This window comes from Centropristis striata, chromosome 1 (assembly GCF_030273125.1).
Source record: "Centropristis striata isolate RG_2023a ecotype Rhode Island chromosome 1, C.striata_1.0, whole genome shotgun sequence".
NCBI classification, from domain to species: Eukaryota; Metazoa; Chordata; class Actinopteri; order Perciformes; family Serranidae; genus Centropristis; species Centropristis striata.
The window spans coordinates 32,206,041-32,231,274 of NC_081517.1; the positions used below are offsets into that span (position 1 = coordinate 32,206,041).

General features: G+C 39.4%; 1 protein-coding gene across 1 annotated transcript in view; it reads left to right on the forward strand.

Annotated features, from left to right (window-relative positions):
* The window catches only part of ptprdb (protein tyrosine phosphatase receptor type Db), a 176,254-nt gene that overhangs the window by 15,464 nt on the left and 135,556 nt on the right, over positions 1-25,234 (forward strand). Inside the window, exon 3 of the mRNA XM_059338579.1 lies at positions 14,082-14,107. The gene's annotated coding sequence lies outside the window, so the exon portion shown is untranslated. The remainder of the gene's footprint in view (positions 1-14,081; positions 14,108-25,234) is intronic.

Sequence of the window (25,234 nt, forward strand, 5' to 3'; positions counted from 1 at the left end):
TCTGGGAAAGAAATTAATCTGATGCCGTGCAGCAAAAGCATATCAGCGCTGGCATTCTCCTTACCAGACTTCATTCATAAAAAAAAGCATTTTTAAAGTTGTTTGCTTGTTGTCAGTCACAGAGACCTGACAAAGCATCAATTTAGACTTTTTTCATTGTCATCATGATGTTGTTATTTTGACATCCGTCTGATTCAACTATTGCAAATACATGTCTCACCAGATGTTGTTATGAACCTAGAAATGACAGTGTTTGGTTTTTCTGACTTGTACAAAGCAGCTATACTAGTTATTGGGGCCAGGTAGGAGAAAAACATCATGAGAGGAGGATTTTTTTTTCATTATGTAGTTCAAGAAAAAAGTCAAAATGAAGAGAATAAAGTTGGAATGTTGAGAATAAGGTCAACTTTTTTCTTCACGGATTAGTTGTTCCCGTGTCAATAAGTCATCAGAGGAACATTGTTTTAGAGAAACGGCACATCTATCATCTATCCAAACAGTTAGGTAGACTGCGAGCTACAACCTATTTTCCATTAATGTCATAAAATGAGCAATGACCACAATATTTAAGGGTGTAGGGTGTAACATCCCCCAACACATTAGTGAGATATTCTTTGTATTAGGCCACTACAACTATTGTCTTGAAAAAATCTGCTTTGATGTCATTTATGTGAATTTTTTAGATACTGTATATATTAGGAAATTAGAAAATCAGATTGTAGCTTGTAGGTTACTTTATCAAACTCAAAAAGTTGAATTTATTCTCATCATTTCAACATTTTTCTCGAAGTGCATAATGAATATTTTTTTCCTTCTCTCATTATTTTTTCTTACCTGGCCCTAATCCTCTTCTGTATATTTCTGCCATGGTTGGTGAGAAGCTGTGGAGAGAAAAATAACTTGAGTTAACACAAATGATCCCACATTCATATTTGCCCAAAGTAACATGGGTGAAAATTTTAACAGAGCATTAAGCCTCGCCACTTGGAGACTTATGAGTTTGGAGTGTCTCCCCAAAAATATGGAGCTGTTACTTTTTTGACTTGGAGCTCCAGCACTCTTGACTTGTTTTTTGCTTGCAAGAAAAATAGTTCTGCTTTCAATCAGTTTTTATTTGACCTTGAAGTTTTTGGTTGGAATTAAAATAATTTTACTTTCAGTTAATTAAAATTTGATCTTCTAACTGCCAAATACAGTAAAGACTTACACAATGGTTCCAATAAAAAAAGTAATTGCTGGGCCAAATGATAAGTGAGCGATACAATATTATATATTAACTAAACTTTAAATTCAATATAATTACAGCTATTCACAGTATTTATGACCCTAGTCTGACATTTTCTTCAGAAGATGCTGAATCCGGCACAAATTCTCTATTGGAAACATTTTTTTTGCAATGCTGACTTCTTAACCTGTAACTTAATTTTTTTAAAGGACTTCATTGTATGTTGTCTGTCCTGCAATACACGGCATATATGTATTTCACAAGTAAATAAAAAATCGTTAATAATTGTTCTCCCAAGGACAGGCAGACAGAAACAATTTAAACTCCTACAAAGACGTGGTGAATGTGTGTGCATGCATGAATGGCTGTGTTATATGCTGTGGAGAAAAAAATCTGAAAATTTTAGAGTATTGAGAGAGAACAGAAGCGGAGATGGTTTGAGGCACCCATCTGTCAGAGAAAAAGAGGAGAGACCAACTGAGAGACAGACAGAGTGTCTTAGAGAGGGAAGGAGGGGGAAATTGACAAACTGCAAACAGCATGTGAATGTACAGACATGGGCTGTGAGACGGACAAAAAAAAAGAAACAGTGGAGGGTGGTTCGGGGGGGTGAAGCAACAGAGACAGAGAGGAAACAGAGAGGAGACAGAGACAGGAAGAGGGAGTGAAAGACAGCCAGCCTGAGAGAGTGACAGAGTGCAGTCCTGAGAGGGAGAGTGTGTGGGTGAATGTGAGAGCAGCGCTAGCTAACTCGTCTGTCAATCTGAATCTGTGATTGACACCTCGGGGTCCGGAGCTCCTCTCTTAGCCCACTGGCTCTTCCTGTCAGGATGTAGGGCACAGGGTCACACGCACAGAATACACACACACACACACACACACACACTCACACAAACACATACATGACATACCTACTGTGAGGTTCGTGATAGGCACATACATCCTTACATAAAAAGGAAATATGGTGCGCATGAGTTGGTCTCACACACACACATACACACACACACACACACACTTACAGCAGACACACACACGCAGAGGAGGTCTCCTGTGGGGTTCACTTTTGCTGACTGGACCTTAACCTTTGACATATGACCTTTGACCTTTACACTGTCAGCAATACGTCTTGAAGCTTTCTTTCACATCTGAATGTGTGTGTGTGCATGTATGTATGTTTGTCTATATATTTAGTTTCTGTATTTATGTACATGCTACAAAACTTCCGCACACAAGCAATATCAAAAATAGAATATTAAATTGCATTTAAATGTTTAAAAACTCTTTCTTTCACACACACACACGCACGCACTCATAAATGTCCATAATAGTGTGTCCTCTACAGTACTGTATGTTCTGAGCTCTCATTATTACTTACGCATTAGAAAAAAAAAAAATAATTCTGAATTCCCTAAATATTTCAACTTTGTACAACAGCACATTAGAGCCATCGTAGGGGGGAAATTATGGAACCGGTGGAGGGCATAATATCCAGAGAAAAAAACTTCTTTGAGTCTTTGAGATTAAAGTGGTAAATTTACCAGAAAAATATCATACTTTTACAAGAAAAAATATGAATATTCTATGAGATTATAAAGTCACACATTTTTGGGAGACTATCTAATATTTTTTATGATTAAAGTCAGGGAGAGGGAGGTTGGATTCCAAAAGTATCTGGTTTTAACCTGTCTTTGATAAAGTCCTCCAGTTTCTTCCTTGCTCTGACAGTAACTTCTTCAAATGCTCGTTGCACAAATACAGGAGGAGCTCCATTTATCGCTTTTCAATAAATAAAAATGTGTTGATGGATGTTGATTACCATTAAAAGTTTAGTTGTATTTGGGTCAGCCCTACCTACTATGTCATGGATACTTCAAAATAATGACAGAAAGAAAAGTTGTTTTTAATCCAACAAGACACTAATGTCTTAAGTGCAAGACTGTTCAAACACACAATTAGATAATGGCTTGAATTTTAACTTAAAATCGCTGTATATTTGAATATAAATCTCCATGTCCTTGCAGGTACACTGTAGGGTACAAATGTTATTGTTTTTCTTTCCTTTTTGTATCTGTCTTTCTTACAGTGTGAAAGTCAAGTGAAAACCTTCTTTTATGCATGCATATAATCAACAACTCAACAATCTTTTGAATGACAAAATCAAACCAAAGGGCAAATGTGTGCATATTTAATGAGAGATGGATTTTTTTTTTTTTTTGCATAATGTACTGCTATACATTTTTTTTTAAAACACAAGCATTTATATTCATGATCATTTAAAAAAATAAATGTTAAGGTTTTAATTTGAATGAAGCTAGTGTTTTCTCTTGTATCCTCATCTTGGATACATTTTGCCGCAAACACTGACCTTCGCAAAATTCACCAAGCAGACTTGAGCTGCGATGACAGTTTTGAAATCACACATATTACACATTTTTTAATCAGTGCAGCCTAACACCTGCATTGGCAGCGGTGTGAAGACGACGGATCTGTCCAAGCAGCTTCCTTTTAATTGAAGGAGATGTGATGTGTTCTTACATTACATGTTGTATCTGTGTAGCTTTCATGTCTTTTTCTTTTTTCTTTTTTTTTAAATATCACATGCACACACACTTGCACGCTAATGAGAGGAAGTGTCCATCTGGTGGTCTGTATGTGTGTGTGTGTGTTTTAAGTTTGTGTGTGTGCACCAGTAGGGGGCTGTGACTAATGGGGTCATTATTGATGCTGAGTCAGGATTACCGCTGATTGCAATGGTTGGATACCAACCTAACGAGTGCACAAATACACACCTCACTCACACACACACACACACACACACACACACACACACACACACACACACACACAAACACACACACACACACACACCCTCTCTCCCTCTCCTCTGCCTTACTCTTTCTCTCTCTCACTCACTCATTCACACACACACACACACACACACACACACACAAACCCACACACACATACACACACATTTTCATTTCTTTCAGGCTCTCATAGGTGCACTTATGCACATAAACCTCCCACTTCAGCTAATAAACTAACTCACCCAGACATCCCTCTCTCGACCTCTCTAGACCTCTTTGCTCTTGCACACACTCACACACATACACACTTTTGACACGCACACCATGAGCTCACAACCAGATAGGTGGCAGGTGCTCAGAAGCCAGTCACTTCCTTATTTTTGACAGTGTTACACATGGTTCTTACACACACACACACACACACACACACAAACACACACATGCTACAAACATACCTAAAACATGTATGCACACAGGTATATACTGTGATATATTATATTACACATTTGGCTGGCACTAAAGTGTGTTTAGTAAGAAACAGCTGTGAGAAAAATCCACTTCATTAAGTGTTCCCAGGAAAATATCCCAGAATCAATGCAATGAGCTGTGTTCCAAGCATTACATCAGACCAAACTCCTGAAAAAGAAAAAGTCAAATTTAAAGAGAACACATTGATGTTATTTTCTGACTACAAAAAGGGACGACTGAATGTGATCTCAGCCAGACTTTAAAGGGAAACTCCACCAATTTTACATATAAAAGACAGAGTCCTCTGGGGTACTCAGCCCAGTCTCCTGTGGCTCTAAAGGAGCTTTTTCTTTTTTTTTAAGTTTTTAAATAAAAACTAAATAAATAAAATAAAATAAATAATAAATATACACAACATGTCGGGTACAAACAAGTACACAACATACAGTACAGTACATATTCTCAGGTTTCATTCCATATTCCCATACTTTCACTCTATATTCACTAATGTTTATTCCATATTTTCAAAACGTATCCCATATTCTCAAACTTTCACTCCATATTCTCTAATGTTTATTCCATATTCTGAGGTTTTGTTCTTTACATTCAAACTTCATTCCATATTCTCAAACTTTAATTTCATATTCTCAGGTTTCATTCCATATTTTCAAACTTTATTCCATATTCTCAAACTTTCACTCCATATTCTCTAACGTTTATTCCATATTCTCAGGTTTCCTTTCCTTTATATTCAAACTTCAGAGAGAGAAGAGAGAGAATTTGAGTTTGAGTTTATGGTTAATTTAACCTGAGAATATGGAATACACATTAAAGAGTATTGAGTGAAAGTTTGAGAATATGAAATGAAACCTGAAAATATATGAAATAAACATTAGACAATATGGAGTGAAAGTTTAAAAATACATACATACATATAAATATTTATATATATATATATATATATATATATATATATATATATATTTCAGAGCATAACCTTTGCTAATCTTCGGTGCTGTCTCTGGCGTATGAGGTGATCACTGCTCTCACCTTGGGAAAGAGCTCAGCGAGTGATTTGCTGGTGATCACTAGTATCTTCAGACAGATGATGCGCAGCTCTGAACACGGGCTAAATGTCAACTTCGTGATCGCCCTGCCTCAGCATCATGAATAAACAAGCATTCACATCATTTCCAACATTTAACACCACAGTTAAACATTTGCTGTCTTGTTTGTGTGCACATGTGGTTGTGCCTAGTGTGTGTGTGGCCTCATTAAGTCCCTCCAAGTGTGTGTTGCCCTCTCTGGAGTGTCACACACACATATCTTGTTGAACCCTGAGCTCATGATTATATCCATTCTTGGTTCAATAAGTCGTTAGAGTAAAGCATGTGATTGACACAGGGAATAGCAATAAGGATTGGAGCAGCATGTGAGTGTTTGTAATTATAAAACCTTTGGCTCTGACGGTGTTACAATATGCCTATGTATTTATTCAGCTGTGTACCATGTTTGTGTGTGTTTCCTGTTGTTTCCAGGAGTGATACTCTTTACCACATGGATTACACACTCAGAAATCTTTATTCCCAATAACAAGTCAGCACTGTAGCCCCAGGTTTTAATCAAAGCATGAGTGGCATGTTGCGCGTGTGTGTGTGTGTTTCCAGCCCTGTGTGCAATGTGACAATGTTCATTGTTCCTGAAAGCTACTGGTAGTTTCTAAATCAAGTCTTTTATGAAGTTCTGCTGCTCTGGGCAGACCATTAACATTTCATGTCACCCTGGCTCGCTCTCTTTCTCACTCCTATGGGCATTAAGCAGAAGTTCCCTCTTTGAATAATCCCTGCTGCAGTCTGCAAAAGCAAACCACAGTGTCCAAGCCTTTCTTATTGAGATATCCCCTTTTTTTGGTGTGTTTTTTTTTGTAAAAAAAAAATGTTTAAAAAGTTGACAAACCTCCCTGCAAACCTCAACATTTTGCATGTGAACTTTACATTCTAAGTTTAACTGTTCATTTTGACAAAGTGGCTTTTATAATGCCCTTGGAGGAACAGATGTTTTTTTTTTTTTTTTTTTTTAAATCAGAATAGAGCTGTAGGGGAAAAATTTTCTCATAAGTTTCATCACTTTGCCAGACTTAATAGTCTCTTTCTCTCGCTATGTCCTCACTCTCTTTAACATTCACCACTCACTTGTCAGTTCTGAAGCGCAGCTTGCCTTAAGTATCGGGATTCGGCGTGTAAGCTCATCTCATTATCCCCGTTTGTGTGTGGACGCGCGTGTTTGTGTGCGCTTCATGTATGAGTGTATAACGGACTGTGAGAGTGTGAGTGAGTGATGGGTGTGTAAGCCCCCCTCTCTTGCGCTCTGTTTGAAATAAAGCGACAGATAATCGCAGGGCTCTGGCGAAGCGAGCTCATCTGAGCGCCAATCGATACGGGTGCCATAGCTTCAAAGCAACCCTTCAAAGAGGAGAGAAATAGCCATATGCTCTACGTGCTCTGTTTGTGCGTGTGTGTGTGTGTGTGTGCATGGGTGAGGGAGCCGGAGCAAATGTGTGTGTGGAAAGAGAGGAAGAGAGAGAGATTGGGAGTGAGAGTGAGAGAACAAAAGGAGGAGAGAGACAGAGTCAGGGAGTCTCTCTGTGCAGATGAAAACAGTTTTCATTTGGTAGCAAACATTATCATATCACAGTTGACATGCGAAGTGCTTGTGATGCAACTGATGTCGCTATTTAAATTGGACAAAATCATTGTTTCGTTAGCTGGTAATCTCCTGATATTATGTCTCTGTCATCTTTTATTCAGCAAACCGGCAGCAGCTGTGGCCTTTGTTGAGAAAATGGGCTGGGAGGAGACAAACACACACACACACACACACGCACACACACACACACACACACACACTGTCTCACACGCAGACACTGAGAGAGAGTTTAAAGACCGCAAGATAGCGTATGTGTGTGTGGTTTGAGTGAAGCAGAGAATAGACCATACAGTTAACCAAGATAGACAGTGGGAACTGAATGCATACAGGAAAGGATGGAGGAGTGTGAGGACGGGAGAATGACAGAGTGAGAAAGGGAGAAGGAGGTGTGTGTAGATGTGTTTGTATGTGAAACAAGAAAGGGAGAGAGATCCCCGAAATTTTTTTTTTTTTTTACATAGCAGTGCCTTCTCACCTTCCTCAAAGTGAAAATGAGAATGTATTTTTGACTCGTTGGTGTAAAAAAAAAAAAAAAAAAACTTGTCTGGAAGTTTGTGAGTGCGATAGAATATATGTTTTTGTGTGCATGTATTTGTGTAAAGTGTGCATGTTCTAAGTGTGTGTGTGTGTGTGTGTGTGTGTGTGTGTGTGTGTGTGTACTTGTGATTGTGTCAGCAGGTTTAATTAGCTGAGACGAGCAGGTGTAAAACAGTAATTAATGACACAACTGACTGACTTCATTATGTCCACATGAGCTTCTCATGCTGGCTGAGCAGGCACACACAGACATTTTCACATTTGCAACATGGGTGCGTGTGTGTGAGAGTGAGTGTGTTGTAAATGCTTTATTACTAAATAGTATAGTGAGGGGCGAGTAGAGTAAGTGGACACAATCATTGCACACGGCGCCGTTCGGCCACTCAAACACTCATTTAGTTTGCAAATGGACTCATTACTAATGAATCACAAGCTGCTTTAGAGCAGGCTGAGCACACAGTAATGGTCTGGCCATTCTCCAGAATACAGACACTACACACACACACACACACACACACACACTCACACACACACACACACACACACACACACACACACACACACACACACACACACACACACACTCACACTCTCACACTCTCATACTGACAGAGATTGAGAGTGAGTGTCCAAAAGCCCCAATTACCTTCACATCCAATGTAAGAGAACAAGCTACAGAGCTAATTACAAGTCCCACACATGTAGTTGGAAAACATTCAAGCACACACACACACACACACAAACACACACTCAGGCAAATAATATGCCACCAGTAATAGCATTCTTCTTGTTTTTGTCTGTGATTGTTAGTGTTTACAACGAGCTCGTTATGGGAAATATGGCTGTGTCATTGTATTATTACCATAAGTCATGATTACAAACCCCTGGGTCCAACGATCTTTATTAAATCATCAATAAGGCTGTGTAATTGAGTAATTCCACTTTAAGCCAGATTGATTTACACTTCACTACTCTGACGGGGTTGAATGAGATCAAATTATAATGGATGCCTCCAAATGTACCATGTTGTCATTCAGTAAGTGGAATAAATATGTTTTTTATTTATCATTCCAGTACTATCAATCTTTTTCTCGTTGTGGTTTGCCAACACATAAATACTGCTGATTCTCACTCTCTCTGGTGTGTGAGAGTGAGTGAGATGGCAGTGATTGGACGGAGTAATTGGACCTAATGAATATGTCAACTGCCTGTTTCTTTCTCTCTCCATTAAACACAACAGGATTAGATTTACTGTGCTTACTCTAACAACTTAAAGACTCCATCAGTAGGCTACTTTACACATGCACACACACACACAGACACACACACACACTCACACACTCACACACACACACACACACACACGCACACACACACACACACAAACATCACACACAGATTGGTTTAGCTCAGTAGATCAATGGCCTCTTGGTCAATGTCTCCTTCGGGAGGGTAATCTATCTGCTCCTCTCTAATGAAACACTCTGATCGCTCTGTGTGTGTGTGTCTGTGTGTGTGTGTGTGTGTGTGTGTGTGTGTGTGTGTGTGTACGTTTAAATGTCTTTGTGCATTCAAGGGTGTCAGATTGTGTCTAGGGTGTATGGATATGGTGTCATGTTGTTTGTTCTTAGGTTAATTACAGACTTTATCTCCCATCTTGTGTAAGTCACACATGTTTACACATAGATAATGGTGTATGTGCATTTCGATTGCACCCTAGTGAGATTTTTTAAGAATAATTACTTCTGCAAATCTCATTATACAATACCATGTCTACAACACTGCTAACATTGTCATACGCCTACGAAGAAACTCCACTTTACAGTGAAAGACGGTGACACAGATATGCAAGTTTCTCTCATTTGGCTGCCACTCTTTTGAAAAAAAATTCAACACTTTGTAATTGTAACAAAGTGTTTTGTGTCAGCACATTTTTTCTAAATAGTTTTACTAAAGTATCTTTATACTTCAGACCAAATTGTGTTTGGCGGGTGAGAACGTTTTGGATGTTCTATCTCTTTGGTGTCAAAAAAAAAAATTCAATTTTTTTTTACAACTTTTCTGTCGTACTTTGGGGATAATAAGTGCTCCAATTGTTTTGGTGTGAGTTGCAGGGTGTTCGAGATGCAGGAATTACAGATGTCTGAATTCTATCGGATATAATGGAACTTAATGGCTCCGACAAGGAAAGATTGTAGTTCATTCCAAGTTGTCCTTCCGACTCTCGTTGTGTTCGTGGGCTTCAGGTATTAATGTGGAAGCAACATGGACATTGCAAAGAGGATGTGTTGAGTGTTTAAAAATACTGGTTCCAGTATTGAAATCAAAGAACAAAGAAATAAATGCCCACTTTAACTGTACACATTAACTTTTATTCCGACATAATTGCAGCACAAATGCCCTGTCTCTCAATGTTAACCAAAGTGTGTCTCGGCTCTGGGAATGCCCTTTCTGCTTTGCAATGTAATCTGCAGTTTCTTGGCCCATGCCAAATCTTCCACCAAGTTTCATTAAAATGGGACCTGCAGTTTTTCTGTAGTCAAAAAAACAGATTGACAAACAAACAAACTGAACAGAAAATATGACCTCCTTGATGAAGGTAATTAAAAAAAGTAACCATTGCATTTGTGATTCAAACAAGATGTAAACACGTTCATTCCATTTTTCCCCTTTCTGGTGTGTCTACATGTGCTGTGTGTTTGTGTTCCTTTATTATATCCGTGAGAACTAGTCGTGCAACAAACAAATCCTCTGAATCCACATGGTTACAATATTCCTTAATCATCCCTACAAACATGTCAGGTTGCCCTGCAGCGACCTCCTGGCACTGTTGTGTACCAACATATGGTCTTTATGAGCTTGTACTTTTAAGAGTCCTAAACACAAGTTATAGTGTAGGATATCCAAGTTTTACAGAGAGTAAAATAACGACATAGTACCTGGTGACCTTTTCAGACACCACGTAGAGAGAACATAGCTGTTGTGAGCTCAACCTTTACAATATGTCTGACAGCAGGTAGAATCTGCAAATTAGGAAGCACTTTGATTTTTTTGAAACATTTTCCTGCTCTTTTTTAGGTTTTTGTTTTGAAGAAGCCAGACAGGGATCAGTGAACTCACTGTGTGAAATGGGTGTGTGCGGGTCAGTCCAGTCAGAAGGAGTTTGTACAAAGTGTTGTCCGACCATATTCAAAATCAAATTTTTTAATGGTTTTTCTAAACTATATATCTTCCCAGATAACAAAAACTGCTTTCTCGATTATACTTTTTCCCACACTATAGCCACAGTTTTACATGGTTAAACACATGGTTAACATTGCAAAACAGTTGTAGTTAGGTTCGGTTTAAGCTGCAAAAATACTGATGAGGTTTATTAAAAGATCATGGTCTTAAAATGAGTATGTGTGTTGCGTAAATAAGTCAGCTTTGACTATTGGATGAGAACCAGAGACTGTATAAATGTGAACAGGTGCCACCTGGGTGAAAGCCCTGTGTTTGTTTCCATCCACCCTACCAACCTGTGTGGAGATCCGAAGAATTTGATTAGATTTTTCTAAAATGTCAAGAACAAATATAATCTGGAGAAAATATGCCTCCCTCGAAATGTAATTGACAATGCAGTTTTAATGCAGGGGGACGTAAATTATAGGAGACCCGGCTGGGTTGTTGACATGAAAAGTGACGGAAATAGAAATAATAAATAAAAAGAGAGATGGGGAGAGAGTTCAGAACATGGCTCCTTTTTCACCTGCCCACATGACATTATGAAGTGGATATGAATGTCAGTTTTGGAAAGTAACCAAAATAGTTGGACAAAGGTTTCGGGGGAGGGGGTTTCAGAAGCAAGCATTCAAGCATCTGACAAACACATCTGACAGGGTATACTGGCAGCTCAAGGGTGTTTGCGCGGTCTTCTTCCAAGGCCGCATGTATTGCAGCCAGGGAAACGTAGCGTGAAGTACAGTAGGTCAGTGGTTGGCAAGGGAAGACAGTGAAGAAAAACACCCAACAAACCAGTACAATCTTCCCACTTCCTGCTCTGCTCTACTGGGGTCTGATAGAGTCTGGAGCTGCAGCGAGAAGGAAGGGGAGGAATAAATATTGTATAGGTTCCAGGGATTCAGCAAATCCATGAGGGCTATTTCTAGAATATTTTTTCTTTGTTTGTTTATTTAAACTCTGTAAGTTCTCTCTCACACAGCCCCCTCAAAAGCAGATTTATGAGCAGCCACTTTTATGATTTGTTTTTAAATGATGCAACTGTCAAATGGTATTCAGTGCAGCAGAAACTGCTTTGCTTCCTTGTGTAGATGTAGTCCCCATTCCAGGAAAAGCTGTCAAAACCCACCTCCGCTGGACTTCAATTTCCAAAAATTATCATAATCATTTCATGTATTTTTACTCTAGAATAGATTAGTGATTTCACAGACTGGTTATAATTTAGTGATCTATTGTGAATCTCTAAACTGTGCTCAAGTCATCTACATGCATTTTGCAATAGGTCATTTTGTTTGTGTCACTCGGGCTCTACAGTGCGAGATAAAATAGACATGTGCAAATAGAAAATTTTTTTTACAAGACACAGTGTTCGAGAGAAGATTACAACTGACTGCAATCTTCTATATAGCGGCATGCTGCTTTCCCTCCACCTCCATCCCTGCTGCTGGCAGGAGACAGACAACTGGCTAGTCAGCTTCCTAGCCAGTGTTGCCAACTTAGCGACTTTGTCGTTAAATTTAGCGATTTTTCAGACCCCTCTAGCAACTACTTTTCAGTAAAGCGACTAGCGACAAATCAAGCAACTTTTTCTGACGTTATTGGAGACTTTTTGGAGACTCGTTCTTACTCTTCTTAACGAGCAGCAGGTGCTGCCTCCCTCTTCCCAAAGCACTCACAAGCGGCACAGTCCCTCCGCAGCAGTCTGTCACAGCTGCAGTCAGAGCAGGAGATGTTGACCCCTTAGAGATGTTAACCCACTTTTTGTCTTCCCCACAACGTTATTCCGCTCTACAGCGTCCATTACAATAACATGCACATGGTAAATTATGCAAATTATCGATGACGTCATTTAGCAACTTTTAGGACAGCCAATAACTACCTTCCTTACTGAGGAGTTGGCAACGTTGTACCTAGCTAATATGGCTGTTCAGGTAGCTAGCAAGCTTGTTTGTCTCGGGAGCTCCTGCTGCTCTCCTCCCAACAAAGTAGTCTGCAACTTGGGCTAATTTTCTGTAGTGTTAGCCAGCTGAGCATCTATCCACGGCTAAATTTAAAAAGTAAATGATTCATACACAATCTTGTGACAGATGAGTGACAACTTTGCTCGGCTCCAGTGTCATATGAATACATGGTGAAAGTAGCAAGTTGGGTAGCTAACTGGCCAGTCGTCTGCCATCCACTGTTCTCTCAACAAAGAAGACGTAGAGGGATAGACGGCTGTGCTAGCTAACTAATTCTTGTCAAGTTTGTGGTATAATAAACAGTAAGTTACTCAATGCTGCAGCGAAGCTTTTATCATACAGACGCAGACATGGTTTCATCTAAATGGGTCTGAAAACGACAGAAAGATCACATACATACATACTACAAACTGTGTAGAGTAAAATTGAACATCAAAACTAAACTCGATTTGGTGCATTTAAGTGCCATATTACATTCTTGATATTTATTACAAGGTCTTAATATCATAATTAATAAGACTGGCTTATGTATGCTAATTCACTTCGTTGAAGGGTTGCATACACCTGTCGACCCTACATACTGCAATCATACTAAACTGAATATACCTGCTGTTTTTGAATAGGCTTTAATTGCTAATAACGCCACCTGATATATTGCGTTCTGGGTTATTTTATGCATTACTGTGTGGGGTTAGGTAGATGTATGTTGTTTATGTGTGTGTGTGAGTGTGTGTGTGTGGGGGGGGGGGGGGGGGGGGGGGGCACTTCTATTCTCTCTATTCTCTAGTTCTATGAAGCATTTAATTTAGAGTAATCATAGAAAAGTTGCAATAAAGGTATCCCTAAAGAGTTTGATTTCAGTGTGCTTAAAGGCCTGTATAGTGCTATAGTGATGGTAATACTTAAATGGGCGAAGAGGGAAAGATATTGCAGACAAATGCACAACAGGCCTGCTTGTGAGATGAAATCCACTCTAGCACTTTGAAGTCTCTTTTGTTTTACCTCACACATTTTCCTGTGAAGTGTCTTGGAAAGTTGTTGTTCTGTAACTGCACCCTATGGTAATCTAATTTCAATCTTTTTTCTCTCCCTCTCTTTCCCTCTTGTTCCTCCCTCTCTCCTCTTGTCTCTTTCCTTTCTCGCTCCTCGTCTTTACAGTTTGACGTGTTGAAGTGCTTCTTAAGGTAAGAGAGAGTCTCATTTTGTGTTTTCCTTCTCTTGTACTTTCTTCCTCTGATTTTCAACCCATAAACACAGCATGCCACCAGCACTTGGCACAGTGTGTGTATCACGAAACAATCTGCGTCCTCAAAATTTATTTGGCTCAGGATCCTGCTCACTGAAACACAATAACATTGTGTTAAGATAACAAAGAGACACTCTGGGTACCACTCCCACTGCACTCCCCTGATAAAGCCATGATCAGAAATGCACCGAACTGATCAGCAGCCAACAGGACACCATATATAGGGATTATACAGCATGTGTGATACATTTTTTACACCATTCCATTAAATAAATGCTTTAAATCAATAAGATATATCATGGGAGCTGTGTAGTAATTCTGCACAGTACACGCAAAGAGTAATAATATACAGTAAATCCTCTTCCGCGCTGTCTTGCATCTGAATCCATCTGTCATAAGCCGTTAGTCATAACTGGGTCTGTCTGCCAAAAAACCTGCCTATAGTTTTTTAACGGGAAAGGCCACTGTTATTGTTTATTTGTGGATTTACAGGTTTCAGCCTTAGTATTTCTTAAACTTATTACTTTCAGACTGCAGTGCTCTGTAATAACATCAGCAGCCTCACAATGCTTCTCAAAAGAAAATTAAATGTGCTACAGTGCCATACAACTGGGCCTGACCTTGTGGTTGGGATGTTTGCGTAATATCTGACTGCAGCGTATTAGTGTGTGCATGGTCAGATATTTTTTTTTCTTTTTTTGCCTTGGAACTATTTATCTTCAAATGTCTTTAGTTTATAAATGGTTTCATTTTAAAGGCCTACTTGGTAGTTTGGAACTCCCAGAGCTCCCCCTACAGCTTTGGGGTGTATATTTCAGAACACTGTCCTAAAAAAACCTCACTTGTGGCACCCCTCCCCCTTTCTACCACCGTGCCATGTGCATTTGTTGTCATCAGAGCCCGCAGAGTAACATCTAGGGTCTGAATTATTAACAGAGGTTACTACGTAGCAACGTAAGGCCCAAAGTCAATTCGGAATTTTTCCATGTAAGAGACACTGAACAAATACATAACCTCCGTTATGGCAAGTTTGCCACACAGATAGCAACAACCCAATGCAACAGTTGATAGCAACCCAGCTGCTACTGAAAACAAACACGTTTGCTTTCGAGCTAGCGTGAGAGCCAGCCAGTGACTGACGATGGAAATGGGTTAAACACATTTACAAACACTACGATAAGAAATAAGCAGAAAACAAAGTGGTACTTAGAATTTCATGAGCAGAACTGCGAGGTCAGCATCTGTTTTGGCCCCATTCTCTTCCCGCTGCTCTTGGTGTTCCGTGAACCCCTGACAAGATTCACTCTTGAACAGCTTGTTCTGTTAGCCAGCCCGCGTGGCTAACTAGAGCTTGAGGGGTGTCGTGTGTGTATAGAGAATTGCCATAAAGCGTTTTGCTTTCTCACTTCTCACAAGACTCTTCAATCCTCCAATACCGGGACACAAGTACAGATCTTGCAAGTCTGGTTTTAACCCTCTGGGGTCTGAGCCTATTTGCCCTTTATATACCACATACAAAATGTTTACTATACCCATGTTTGGTATCCATTTTTCCAGCACAACTTCACCATGATCTGACTTTTTTTTTCACTTTAACCTACTTTATTAACATACTGAGCCCAAAAATACACCAAAATCATTAAATCTGAAATAAAAGTATACTATTAATTACAATAAAAAACACAAATATGCTCAATTTGGACCTGTAAATGTAAACGTAGGTTGCAAATATGAACACATAAAGGTGAAATTCAAATATAATACAACTAAATACAATAAATTCCCATAAAAACATGTATATTAATAGTGTTAGCTGATTCAACCACTTTTTCCATTTTGTCAAATGCACTGCCTGCCTCGTCCCATCATACTTTTACGCTTGAATAAATATTTTTGTACTATCAGATTTAAACTACAATATCTTTGGTTTAAATGACGAGGAGCATTAGACAAAAGATGTATGAAAGTTTCAAGTCTGTAATTTGGAGTGTTTGAGGTTTTTTTTTTTATGGCGCTTTGAAAATATTGCATGATCTGATCACGCCGATGCAATCACAGACCCCAGAGGATTAACATCACAATGATTTCTAAACTGTTTTATTAAGTTGAAAATGCTGCATAGTTCAGCTTCAAAATTCAGTTGTTTGAGTATCTGACATGCTGTGAAAAACATTTAATAACCCCTAATTTGTATAATTTTGTCTATGGATCCTCAATACAGCAGAACTGTAATTAAAAATTGCTTCAGACTCTCTATACGATTGTTGTTGAACAAATTTAATTAAAATATTTTACTTAACAATATAAAATAGGTGAAGTTATATATTACCGAAAAATGTTTTTAAAGTCCCTACACACCGATATACACAGAGTCCCAAATGTGACTAAATATCAAGTATACAAGTAAATAATATCTCTTTATTACTCAACAAATAACAAAATGTAGAGTTTTCCTTCAATCAACTGTTTTTTGGTTGTAATGAAAAATAGTTACTTTTTTTAACAATTATTGTGAATTTGAAGATATGGTATAAACCTTAATATTTCTCATTTAACTCGTTTAAGTTGTCAAAGTTAAGTTGTCAAACACCGGTATACCAGTTTTTGATTACCTAGGAATGAGACTCAACAACTGTCTTTCTCCAGAAACGCATCTTTAATTAACAGTGTTAGTTTTATATTTCATAGCAGTTGATATGGCTGATTAGATGCTGGACTGTGTGGGCGTAAACATTCTGTGCTTGATTGACAGTTTGCTTGCATTCTGTGACATTTGTTTCAGCTGCCAGTCTGGACAATCTATATTTTTGTTAGTTTTTGGTATAGTTTAACAACCTCACATAGACCAGAGCATAGCTGCACTGAACTTCATCTTGAGCAGGCTCATCATCCAGAACAACTGAAAAACACCTAATTTAAGCACCTAGGCTACTACATGTGTCCCAGTTAAACATTTCTGACTGTGGGGACTCCTGGACCCAATTAACGACTTAAAAAACAACAAGGGACTGCAATGCTTATCCCAAAAATGTCTCATTCTTCTACAAACAAAAAACTTTTGCCATCAAAACAATTTGAAAGATTATGTAATCACTTAAAACTCTGTGAATATTTGAAATAACCATAATATATTTTTGCAAACAATATAAAAAAAGACATTTGGCTCAAAGAGGTTGTTAAACCGAAGAAATACTGCCACATATCAGCATTGAGAAAGTGCTGTGATACTGTAATTATTGCTGAATTTTGTCCAAGTCACCCACACTTACCTCAGAACTGAGGACGAGTAGAGAGGGATGCCAATCCTCCAAAGAAGTTAAGACATAAAAAGCACCACAATTGTAGCTACAAGGTTTTTAACCAAACACATGCCATGCTTGTGTGCCCCTTAGTGTGTCTTGGTTTGGTGCCCAAGGTTGTGCATCAGATTTTTTACATTTCTCTCATATGTGTGTGCTTGTCTGCAAGAGTGTGTGTGTACATGAGGGCATGTGTCTACATCTTAGTGTCTGTGTCCCTCCTTGTGTGTGTCTGCTTCCCAGTGTTTGGAGTAGGCTCTGTTGGGACTGTGTGTAGAGCCTCATTAGTGGCGAAGGTCTGGCTGGCCCGCTGCTACTGGAGATTCACTCGGGGCCACAAAGTCATATGTTACTCTACTGCTGGCCCATCTGCCACGTTGGCTCCCACTTGAGACTCTGACTTTTGTTTCTTTTACTGTGTACATGCATCTTTGTAAGCAGTAGCGGAAGGTAACTGAGCCCGCCTTTCCCCCCCAAAATGACCCAAACATGTAGTTTTTACAGCAGCTTAAAAGAACCAATATTTACGTTTGTAGTTCGTGGCACCCTCAAGTAGCCAAGTAATTATGGACAGAAAGGTATAAGTAATGTTACAGAGTGTAAAAGCAAAGGGGGAAGTGAGGATAAGAAGTGGACAGAATGTTTAGGTCTACTTAGGGTGGGTGGGTCAAACAAATACTGGACTTGACTTAGCAAACTGGTGTTGGTGTCCTGTGTGAAATCAAAAATTAATTTTATTTAAAGTAACGTAACTCCTGTCCGTCAACCTTCATGTAACTACCTCACTTTCGTCAGTTAAGTCCATTTTTGTTACGTATTAATTATCTTTTTAATGCATAACCATGCCCTTTTTTATTATCTTGAGCAATTATTGTTGCCTAAACTTAATGAAACTGCAATCATTTCCCAATGTTAACGTGTTTAGAATGACAACCGTAACGTTTAGGTATACGGACATGTTCCACTCCTGTGTAGCAGCCAGCAGAAGGGGTACTAATTGAACCATTAGTACTTAAAGTTTGAAATGATCCGTGTTTGAAACATGTGGTGAATATTGTAAAACAGTCGCAGTTTGGTTATGTTTAGGCAAAAAAAAAACCCACTTGGTTTGTGTTAAAATAGGTGCATTTATTACCACTTACATAATGTGATGTTCCATCATGTTTCCTTTAATGAAAAGTTTCAACTTGGGAGAGAATTTCACATCAATGTTGGTCATTTTCTTCACAGCATAGCTCTGATTGATCCAAGCTCCATTCAGAAAACAGGTTGTTGGCTTGCTGTCCTGCACACAGACCTAAGAAAACATGAATTAAGACTTTATACACATTGACATCATGTTGTAGTTATTTTTGGCATATTTGGTGTATATATATTGCGACTCAATCTTAGCCAAATGTGTTTATTTTGGCAACACGCAAATGTAGAATCAGAATACCCCTAACTGGTCAAAACACTGTTTGAAAACAACCATTTTATTAATCATTTGATTGTCTGTCCCGTGGACAGACCTGACAAAGCATGAATACGGGATTTTTTTATGAATTGGCAATCATGTTGTAGATATTTTGGCACACTTTTTTAAAAATCTGTTTTTGCTATTAAATCACAGCTACATCTATTTATTTTGCGTACAATGATGTAGAATGCAGAGAACCTGACAAACTGTTTGGTTTGTGACATAGAAACAGCAATAGTGGTAATTTTGGGCGCAGGTGATGATGGCATTGTTGTTTCACTGATGCGTCTCATGCGAGTAACTACATTTTAAAAAATTGGCCCTGCAGTTAAACTCGTGCAAGTAAAGCTTTGCCTCGGTTCACAAAGGACAGTATGCTTACTCAAGTATTCTATTTATTATGAAGTGCTTATTGTCCAACCAAGGTGAAGTACTTTAGTTTCTCTTAGTTCTTTAAAATTTGAAAACCTGTGTTATTAAATGAACTACTCACTAATACTACTAATATATAAAACAGTTAAAATTAGCTCCACCTTAACCAATTATTAAGTAATTCATGGCTGGCTAGATATATAAATAAATATAGACATGGACAGGAAGACTAACCCCCGCATGAACTGGACCAGTGTATAGTGTCATTGTATATGTACAACAGCTCTAAACAACTTAAGTTGTGTACTGTGTTGTGTCGTGATAAAACTCATTTAAAGCCTTAGCTTTAATAGCTCCACTCAGCAGGAGAAAGGTTAATTATCACATCCTGTTACAGACAGATAGGACACCTCCTCCTGTCAAGCACACACACATAACACTCTGAACCACACAAACAGGCAGACCATCAAACAAACTGAGTGTGTGTGCGTATCTGTCATATAAAGATGTAATCTAGCATCTGTTTGTCCTCGTTTGCCTCCTCGACTCGATTGAGGCCTTCATTTCTTTCTCTTTTCCGCACTTCCTCCCGCCTCCCTCCACCTCTCCCACCACCCATATTGACAATGCGATGGGACTCACGCCACAAAAATTCATTCATGAAGTCGTTCATCAGGAAGAAACAGGCGAAGTCTCTTTGGATCACGTTTCTTCACTTTGAGACAATGTGTGAATTGGGACGGTTTATCACATTGAAAAATGGGGCGCAATTCAAAAATGAAATGACAGATGAGTGGACAGAGGTGTTCAGTGGGTGTGAAGCAGTGAACCACAGAAAATGATTGCTGTTGTGTTCTCTGGAAGATGCCAAACAATTTAGAGCGGGAAAAAAAAAACGAAACTGACAACTCAAAAGGAAGCAAGAAGAAGTAATGGGACTTCTTTTCTTCTAAAAATGAACAGCTCCACTTCAGATCATGAACCCTTTTACAATATCTCTACACTCCTTCATGTCATCCACTCAACTCTTCTATCCACTTTATCTTTCTCCTACAACTCTCCCATCTCCTCTTCTTACTCCCACTCTCCTCAGTGTCTCTTTTTCCTCTTAAACTCCTATTTTTTGCTCCCATCCACCTCCTCCCTCGCTCCATCCTCATTTCATTGCCAGTCTAGACAGCTTCAGAAGCAGGTGCTGAGGCTTGGAGAGGTAGAGAAAATAGGGTGAGAAGGATGGAGGGAGGGAGGGAGGGAGCAAGGGAGGAAAGGAGCCAAGGGGATAAGGAAGGCCGAGCGAGAACAGAGAGAGATTAATAGATCAAGCGGAGAGGCGTATGATGAAAGTTTAGAAGAGTATGGAGAGGAGAGGAAAGGAAAGGAAATGAAAGGGAAGGAGAGGGATGGGTCAGGTTGAGGTAGGATCGCAGCAGAGCGGAAGGAGGGGGGAGATATGGGGAAAGAAGAGATCTGAGTAAATCAGGTAGGTGCTATGCGGAGGGGAGAGGTGCGGAAGAGGCTATTTTAATGCAGGGTAGAAATCAGGTGCTCGAGGTGGGGAGAGAAGGAAGTGGCGAAGAAAGAAGGAAGGGGAGGCGACGGGGGGTGTGGAGCAAAGGAGCGAATGAGGTAAAGAGAAAAGAAGTGTGGAGGGAAGGAGGGAGGGGAAGGGAAGAGGCTAGAGGGAGGAAAAGTCCCAAGAAAAGATGGGGGGTAAGAAGGAGAGAGCAGATGGATGGACGGACGGATTGACGGACGGATGGATGGATGGATGGATGGATGGATGGATGGATGGATGGAAGGATGGATGGACGGACGGACGGACGGATGGATGGATGGATGGATGGATGGATGGATGGATGGATGGATGGATGGATGGATGGATGGATGGATGGATGGAGCATGTGTAGGAGAGAGGACAGGATCAGTGTTGTTGTGCTTTACGGGAGGACACCGGCTGCAAGGAAGTGGGGTGGGTAATAAGGCCATAGCTCATTCCTGTGGAGCAGCCTCTATCCTATTAGTGACTACCTCTCACTGGATGACTTATATGCACCTCGTTTTTCACCAGCAGGATGACGGCAGATGCTTGGGAAGAAACAAACACACATGCACACACACACACACACACGCACGTTTATACAGCCAGAGGAACGATGACAGGAGAAATCTGCCGCTGCTTCCTGATGTGAAGAGAAAATGGCATCAGTGCAGAAAAACCAACAGCTTACAACAAAGTGTCGGACTGTTGACAATATTTAAAGTTATGAGATTCAAAGTGAAGAACAGCACTGAAAAAGTAAAAAGTTGCTTTACAAATGATTTAATTGCAAATGACGCCTCATATTACTTTCATTATTCAGCCAAGGCCGGTCAAAAGTGCCTCTAAACTATTTCAAAGCCTCCTTACCATCAACAGCCTTATGTTAGCCTCCAACTCAGATCAAAACTCAGTTAATCTTGAATATGGGCTTTTGCCGAAAAGCTAAGAACACACAATCTGTAAACAGAGCAACAGAGGAATGAGTCTCATTCAAGCTAACTAATAGCTAGTCTCATTCAAGCTAACTAATAGCTACTAAACCAGTCTGTCAACTGAATGCAGAGAGAGCAAACTGGTATCAATCCTCCATCCACTAAGACAGCAAAAACTAGCATAGTGTTACTGTGATGAGTAACTGTATGGCTATTACTGATAGGGCTGCACAATTAACCAGAATTGTGTCGAAATCGCAAAATGGACTAATGCAATATTGAAAACATAGGAGGCAAAATATTTGCTTCGGCAAAAAACGGGTCAAACTTCCAAGACCTTAAGGCCTATAATTCATATTTTAACAAATACAAAATAAAATAAATCTTTGTTTGGTACGGATAGTTACAAAAAAAACACAGATCAGTATCATTTTAATATATATTTTTTTAAATAAAAATTAGAATAATTACTCAAAAACAGTAATTCCCTTTAATATCATTATCACATCACATTGCAGTCATTTTTTTTTTTTTTTACAGATTTTTTCCAGTCCCTTGCAGGACTAAACCAAAAATTGCTGAAATCAGTTACTAAAGGCCTTTACAAGGCGGGGGCATTCTATGTTCTGTGTATTCATTTGCACGTACATTTTTTTTTTTCAAATGGATGTTCATAATGAGCACCTTCCCACAGGATTCAAATATAACGTGACATATTTTTTTCTGGAACGAGGTGACCTTTTCTGAGCTTTTTAACCAATAACATTGCAAGGAACTATATAATCCCTATAAGTATACTTATGATGATTCTTTTTTTTTTAAACAATAAGAAGGCTCCCAACCAAGACTGCAAACTATATTAACCTTTACAAAGGCTGTGCATGGCAGACCCACTTATTTTTACAGTTCATAATAAAAGCCAATGGTCTGACTCTTTACCAGATGGCACTCAAATACACTCATAGCATTTCGCTAAAATAGCTAACAGTTGCTTAGGCTAAACAACAACAGACGGACTGCGAGATGCTGCTTTCGGTCAATAGCAAATTTCAAGTGCAAATTTGCATCACTATGGGTTTGACTAGTTTTGATTTGAAATATTCACAGGCCAGTATTTTGCATTTTCATGCTTTTATTTGTGATGCCCCCAGTGCATACTAGCTTTAAGCAATGCGTTACTGCGCCATTCTGGTAAAGAAAATAAAGTTTATTGGAAGAAAAGTCAACAAAACAAGTATGTGGACCAGATGTCCTGAGCTGATATTCCGTCTTCGCTCACTCCGCCAGTGGAGGATCAGATTTATATTCAGAAGCACCTCTGGAAAAACCCACTCTGTTCAAAGCATGGAAACAGATCATCTAATGTTCAGCTAACAACCTTGTACACTTATAGTGGGTGTCTGAGTGCTGTATAATCAGTCGCTTCAGGGAATTTTGTAATTGCAAGATATTTAACAAAATCCCCTGCTATCTTGCAAGGGTTTGCAATTTGGACCGGTCCCCGCACTTATACTTCATAAACCCTCCCAAATCCTTTTAATTTTCCTAAAACACTGCCATTGTGTCAGAACAATCAAATCAAAGAAGTCTGGTGAGCGTTTAAAAACAATTTGCATTTTAAGCGAAATGGGAAAAAAGAGCAGTCCTAATTGTCTTACAGTCTCACAGAAAAGCCACCAGGAAATCATTTCAGTCAAAAACCAAGAAAGGATTGGTACTTTGCAAAAAAAGAAAAGAAACAAAAACTAATTGTCTTGATACCACACATAAACACACACACACACACAGTTAAAACATCGTTTCAATCCTTTCTTGTCCTTTAAAGTGAAAGTTCATTTGTGTTATTGTAATTTACCATCTCCGTGGTGACATTTTCTCTGGAGAATGAAGGCTGACCCCGTCAGACTTCTCACCCGCTGGAGTCCATGCAAACCCAAGGACTAATGGTTCAGAGACAGAAATATAAGAATCTATTCCAATAATTTTATCCATTTTAATTAAATTTATGCATATTCCTTCCCTGTGAAGAATTTGGGGCAGCTGTATCAGCGCGAGGGGGGAAGAAAAAGAGAGAGAGAAAGTGAAAATGGGTCACTTTGGCTGAGGGACTGAGAGGCTTCATTAGGAAACCCGTTGCAGTCATTCCGTGGCCATTCTAATTCTGCCCCAGCATTCCCATTCTGCACTCGTGGGATTCCAATATCAGCCTAACATTTGTGACCTCGTCAAAAGCAAGAAATAAGCAGGTGTCAGGTCATGCTGGTCTCACCCGCCGCCACCTCAGTGACAGGCAGCCACCTCTCTCTGTTTAATCTGCCTAAATTAACGCGCCTCCTCGCCTGCCTCTGAGAGAAAATGTCAGGTGTTTCTTACCCACAACATTGCAGGTTCTTAGTGAGAAAAGCTGAACGCATAGTCTTCGCCAGCAGTGAGAGAATTAGGATGTTAGCACTGAGACAATTTGATGTTAACTGTGCAAGGGAATTAGATGTACTGTGTAATTTTGCCTTTCAAAGATGATAGCTGAGCAGATGGAGCAGGGCAATGCTCTGTCAGAGTTTCTCCACTTTAGAAGCTCTTCCTCCCTCTTATATCTCATTTGCCCTTTCTCATTTGCTATAATTCTCCTCATCTCCCTCACTTTTCTTCACTCCATAACACCCATTCATTTTTCTTGCTCTCCCTCTGTGTTGTAGACACTTTCTTTCACTTCTTTCGCTCTCTCAGTCATTCGTTCTCCTGGCCCTCGAGCACAGTAGCGTCTAATATGTCTTTAAAAGTAGGACAGCACTGAGTAATTTGTTGCACCTACCAAATGATAATTCACAATTGTCACCATATATCCATGACTGCAGGGCCACCCCAAGCACACAATAGCATCTGCTCCTCAAGAGAACAGTCATCGTGATTTTCTCGCTATTGTGGTGTTAAATAGAATTTGAAAATATAGGATTATTTCACAAAGACGTGACACCGTTTCACAGCAGGGATGCTTGTGCCCTTTGTGTAAGCTGCGTCATTACACTGTCATTACATGGAATTTGCTGTGTTGTAGATTGCTCGCAGCCACCCTCTGCTGCAGTTTTTCTTTCTTCCAGTAAGCATGAAGAGAATTGCTTCCCTAAACTTCAGCCTTTTTCGCCGTGCTGTTGTGGAGCAGTGGTAGCAGTTTGAAGTGATTTTGGCCTCTCAAGAGACAGAATGGAACAGACCATTACATCCGTACAATCATTAATGTGATTTACAGAGGGAACCTTGAAACTTCAGGGACATCCAATAATATTACACATGGAGGTCAGTTTACTCATTTTGTGCGCCTGAAACATTGTTGCATATTGTCTTCTGTGGGATTGAAAATCCTAAGTAACCCTCGTGATTTTATAAGGGTTACTGTAGAGAGAGTAGAACGTTTTATACATGGTAAGTGGTCTGTACTTGTATGCAAGTACATAGGTAAGATACA